This window comes from Pongo abelii, chromosome 7 (assembly GCF_028885655.2).
Source record: "Pongo abelii isolate AG06213 chromosome 7, NHGRI_mPonAbe1-v2.0_pri, whole genome shotgun sequence".
NCBI lineage: Eukaryota > Metazoa > Chordata > Mammalia > Primates > Hominidae > Pongo > Pongo abelii.
In genome coordinates, this window is record NC_071992.2 from 9,182,092 (window position 1) to 9,188,305 (window position 6,214).

General features: G+C 43.4%; 1 pseudogene; it reads left to right on the forward strand.

Moving 5' to 3' along the window:
* On the forward strand, window positions 1–3,193 carry LOC100462382 (olfactory receptor 7E24-like; annotated as a pseudogene).
* The last annotated feature ends 3,021 nt before the right edge of the window (window positions 3,194–6,214 follow it).

Consider the following 6,214-nt stretch of genomic DNA (forward strand, 5'->3'; position numbering starts at 1 on the left):
ATGGCATTTGGCCAGTCCTCTCCCTGCAATCAACCTGCCCTCTCAAATCCTTGTCACTCAGGTGAGTGCCCCTGTTCACTGTGCCCTTCCCTTTGGGGGTTCCTTGGAGACCACAGCTAGACCAGTGGGTGCCACAATCACTGTGTCAAGTATACAAAGGGCAGCTGAGATCACATCAAGGATTCCAGAAAGAATTGGCACAGGATCATTCGGGACGCATCTCTCCCTTGGCACTGTTCCTGGCTTTCCTTACAGCTCTCGACTTTCTCAAAGCAGTCATCGATTCGGAGTTTGGCTTCCATTCCTATTGAGGAAGCTGGAAAGGGTTTCAAAAATGCTCCTCCGACGTGCCTGTGGTTCAGAACTCTGAGCTGTGCTGAAAACTTTTGGAAGCTGGGTGAGGTGGCTCACGCCTGTAATCCCAGCCCTTTGGGAGGCTGAGACAGGTGAATCACAAGGTCAGGAGTTCGAGACCAGCCTGGCCAACATGGTGAAACCCCGTCTCTACTCAAAATAGAAAAAAATGAGCCGGGCGTAGTCGCGGGCGCCTGTCATCTCAGCTACTCGGCAGGTTGAGACAGGAGAATAGCTTGAACCTGGGATGCGGAGGTTGCAGTGAGCCGAGATCACTCCACTGCACTCCAGCCTGGGCAACAGAATGAGACTCTGTCTCAAAACAACCAAAACCAAAACCAAAACCAAAAAAACCCACAACTTTTTGAGAGTTGGAAGACCAGGAAATATAGTACCCGAGTCTGGCCATGAATTTTGAATACCGCCCTTTCTACTTCTCTGTATGGAAAGGGGTGAGATGTCCATCCTCTGAGACTCAGCACCCTCATCTGACTTGATTTCCAGTGGATCCAATGGAAGTGAGCGATGATTAAGCCGATCGTGGGTGCCCGCTGCGTGATCTCTAGCTGACGGATGCATAAATTAAAGGCAAAGTGAATTTTAGATACATTCCTTAAGATTTTCAGCTTCAACTCCACACAATTCAACGTAAATATCCCCTGACCTGAAGTTCTGGTTTCCCTGCATTCCAGACAGGACATTTTGTTTCGTCCTTCTCTCAGTAAGTACTGAGTACTGTGAGAGGAACAAGTGAGTCTCTTTGGTTTCTGATTCCCCAGAGCCGATATCTTGCTTGGCACATAGGCGGCAGCAAAAGCAAACATCTATGTTGATGATTGAATTGACACTTCCTTGCTTCACCAAAATTGGCTGTCATCAGCGTGACTTTGACTTACTTGATTCTTTTTGTTTTTTGTTTTTTGAGACGGAGTTTTGCTCTCGTTGCCCAGGCTGGCGCGCAGGGGTTTGATCTCGGCTCACTGTATTCTCTGCCTCCCAGGTTCAAGCCATTCTCCTGCCTCAGCTTCCCGAGTAGCTGGGACTACAGGCGTGTGCCGCCATGCCGGGAGAACTTTTTGTACTTTTAGTAGAGGCGGGGTTTCACCATGTTGGCCAGGATGGTCTTGATCTCCTGAACCCATGATCCGCCCTCCTCCGACTCCCAAAGTGCTGGGATTACAGGCGTGAGCCACCGCATCCAGCCAAACTTTCTGATGAAAACTCTAAGTCCACCTAAGCTAATGACAGGAGTTAGAGCTTTCATGAATTTTAAAACAAGACCCACCGATTTGAGGAAGCAATTACTCTCTTGAAGGAGAAAAGTCAGAAAACACAATGATGAAATCACTAGGACCTAACTGGCATGTGGAACTATTTTCTGCTTATGAACTATCAACTATCATTTCACTTCCAGGTGGCATGGTCTCAGCTGTTATACAGTGTTTACAAATGTTCTACATCAAGGGAATTTATATCAATCTAGAAGAATAAATAAAATATTTGAGTTCCTAATTTCCTTTAATTAGGATAACCTTTTTCTTAAAGTGAAGACAAGGGTTTTATTACATCCCTTTCTTTGGAAAAGATGGGCTGTATTTACTAGCAATAACGAATTTGTTATATATGATGATCTGGTTCTTGAAAGGTTCTTGAAGCTAGTTTCTCTAAGGCAGGTGTGTAAAGCAAGACGTGAATAACACAGCAATCGTTGTTGAAAGCGTTATATGGCAATTGAGTTTGTCAGAACTACAAAATGTTGCTGAGTGTGGATTGCTCTGAAATCTGAAAACATTACTTGTGAATTGCTTATATCCAAAATGCAGACACAATGCCGGCTGTTGATTTACTTGTTTCCGATTTTTCAACCCTCTTTTCTAGGCAAAAGTTGTCCAAACGATACAGACCCACAGAATCTAACAGATGTCTCTATATTCCTCCTCCTCGAACTCTCAGAGGATCCAGCCCAGCCGGTCGTCGCTGGGCTGTTCCTGTCCATGTGCCTGGTCACGGTGCTGGGGAACCTGCTCATCATCCTGGTCATCAGCCCTGACTCCCAACTCCACACCCCCATGTACTTCTTCCTCTCCAACCTGTCCTTGCCTGACATCGGTTTCATCTCCACCACGGTCCCCAAGATGATTGTGGACATCCAATTTCACAGCAGAGTCATCTCCTATGCAGGCTGCCTGACTCAGATGTGTCTCTCGGCCATTTTTGGAGGCATGGAAGAGAGACATGCTCCTGAGTGCGATGGCCTATGACCGGTTTGTAGCCATCTGTCACCCTCTATATCGTTCAGCCATCTTGATCCCGTGTTTCTGTGGCTTCCTAGATTTGTGGTGTTTGTTTTTTTTTTTTTTCTCAGTCTTTTAGACTCCCAGCTGCACAACTTGATTGCCTTACACATGACCTGCTTCAAGGATGTGGAAATTCCTGATTTCTTCTGGGAACCTTCTCAACTCCCCCATGTTGCATTTTGTGACACCTTCACCAGTAACATCAACATGTATTTCCTTGCTGCCGTGTTTGGTTTTCTTCCCATCTCGGGGACACTTTCCTCTTACTGTAAAATTGTTTCCTCCATTCTGAGGGTTTCATCATCAGGTGGGAAGTATAAACCTTCTCCACCTGTGGATCTCACCTGTCAGTTGTTTGCTGATTTTACGGAACAGGCATTGGAGGGTAGCTGGGTTCAGATGTGTCATCTTCCCCGAGAGAGTGTGCAGTGGCCTCAGTGATGTACACGGTGGTCACCCTCATGCTGAACACCTTCATCTACAGCCTGAGAAACAGGGATATTAAAGGTGTCCTGCGGCGGCCGCACGGCAGCACAGTCTAATCTCAATATCTTCTTATCTGTTCCATTCCTTTTGTAGGGTGGGTTAAAAAAGGCAGCAAGGTCAAATAAGAATGATATCACAGGGTGCACAACCACTGTGACATTACGAGTAATACCTCCCTAGGATATAAAAAATACTGTCACAGAGTACACACACATGGGGTACACCCACGGTGATATTAGAAGCAGTGTCTCCCTGAAATATTGTGAAAAATAGCAAAGGGTGTGCACACTGTGTGATATGAGGAGTCATATTTACCCTGGATATTGCGACTCATATCAAGGGTGTACACACACGGGGTACACACACTGTGATATCAGGAGTTGTATCTCCCTAGGATATTACAAATAATATCACAGGGTATACACTACGTGTGAACATCCACTGTGATGTTTGAAGTCATGTCTCTCTATGAGATTACAAATAATATCAAAGTGTGTACACCCCTGTGCCATATTAGGAGTAACATCCTTCTAGGGTAATACAGATAACATCATAAGTTGTACACTTTCTGTGACCTTTTGCACACACTTTGTGCCATTCACGGAAACATCCCCCTAGGATATTACGAATAATGACACAGGCTGTTGACACACATGGTGTACATCTCCTGTGCCATCTGGAGTAATATTCCCTTAGGATATTACGAATAATATCACAGCAGGTGTACACATATGGTGTTCGCCCCATGTGACATTAGGAGGAACATGCCCCTAGGATATTAGGAGTAGTATCACAGGCGTTGAATACGCATGATATACACACCCAGTGACATGAAAAGTAACATCCCCCTAAGATATTACGAATAATATCACAGGGAGCACACCCCGTGTGACATTAGGAGTAACATCCCCCAAGGATATAACTAATAATATCAGGGGGCGTACATGCATTGTGACTTTAGTGGTAACATCTCTTTAGGATATTACAAATAATATCACAGGGTGTACAATGACCATGATATTACGAGTCCCATTTTCCTAGGATATTATGGATAATATCCCAGGAGCTGTTCACACACTACTTGTACACCATGTGTGTACACCCAATGTGATATTTGAAGTCATATGTCCCTAGGATCTTACGAATATTATCAAAGGGTGTACACCCCATGGGACATTAAAAGTAACATCCCTTTTAGATATTCCGAATGCTATCACAGGATGTGATATTAGGAGTATGACATTAGGAGTAACCTCTTTCTAGGATAGCCCATGTGATATTAGGAGTAACCCCTTCCTAGGATATTACCAAAAACATCACCGGGTTTACCCCCCGGGACTTTAAAAGTAACACCCCCTCCTAGGGATGTTACGAATAACATCACAAGGTGTACATCCCTGTGACTTAAAACTAACGCCCTCCTAGAATATTACAATAATATAACAGGGTGTACACCCCCTGTGACTTTAGGAGTAACATCTCCCTAGGATATTTCCAATGATGTCACTGGGGGCACACCCTCTTTGATATTAGCAGCAACATGTTTCTAGGATATTACGAATGATATCACAGGGTGTACACTCACTGTGATATTAGAAGGAATATCTCCCTAGGATATAAGCTATCACATCACAGAGTGTACACACATGGTGTACACCCACTGTGTTATTAGCAGCAACATCTCCCTATGATATTAGGAAAAATATCACAGGGTGTACCCTCTGTGGGATACTAGAAGTAATGTTTACCATAGAAGTAACAAATAATATCACAGGGTGTACACACATGGGGTACACCCACTGTGACATTAGGAGTTATATCTCCCTGAGATATTACAAATACTATCCCAGTGGGTGTACCCCATGTGTGTACACCCACTGTGATCATTAAAGTAATATCTCTCTGTAAGATTACAAGCAATATCAGAGGCTATACACCCTCTGTGACATTAGGAGTAACATACCCTTACAATATTGGGAGCAATATCACACGGTGTACACCCCTGTAACTTTAGGGGTATCATTCCCACAGAATATTACTAATAATATCACTAGGTGTACACGCATTGTGACATTAGTAATATTCAGGTAGCATATTTTCCATAATATCACAGAAGGAACACACCTGTGACATTAAGAGTGACATCCCCCAAGAATAGTAAGAATACTATCACACGGTGTACACCTCACGTGATATTAGGAGAATCATCTCACCAGAATATTATGAATAATGTCACAAGGTGTTATGTTCTGTGACATGAGGAGTATAGACCCCTGGGAAATTATGAATACTATCAAAGGGCGTACACCCCTGTGACATTAGGAGTAACATCCTTCTAGAATATCATGAATAATATCAGAAAGTGTACATCCCCTGTGTCATTAACAGTAAAATTGCCCTAGGATATTAGGAAATAGAACACAGGGAGTACACGCTGTGTGACTTTAGAAGTAACATCCCCCGAGTATATAACGAATAATATCAGAGAATGTGCATGCACTGGGACATGACTAGTAACATCTCTTTAGGATAATACGAACAATATCAAAGGGTGGACATGCACTGTGAAATTAGTAGTGAACTCCCGGTGGGATATTACGAATTTTATGACAGGGTCTACACACGCTGTGACATTAGTAGTCACGTTTCCCTAGAATATGACGAAGAATATTAAAGTGTGTACAGGACCTGTGATTCACGAGTAACATTTTTATAGAACATTACACGTAATATCACTGTGTGTACACCCCGTGTGAGGTTAGGAGCCACATCCCACAAAAATATAACGAATAATTTCACAAGGTGTGCAACATATGTGACATTAAAAGTAACATTTCCCTAGAACATGACGATAATATCACAGAGTGTACACCCTCGGTGATATGAGGAGTGACATCTTATGAGGCTAATACGAGTAATTTGACAAGGTGTACAAACCCTGTGACATAAGGACTGACATCCCTCCAGGATATTCCTAATCATAGAAAAGGGAAACTACTCCGTGTGACAATAAAATCAACCTCCCCTTAGGAGATTAAGAACAAAAGCACCAGCTGTACACACATTGTGACATTATT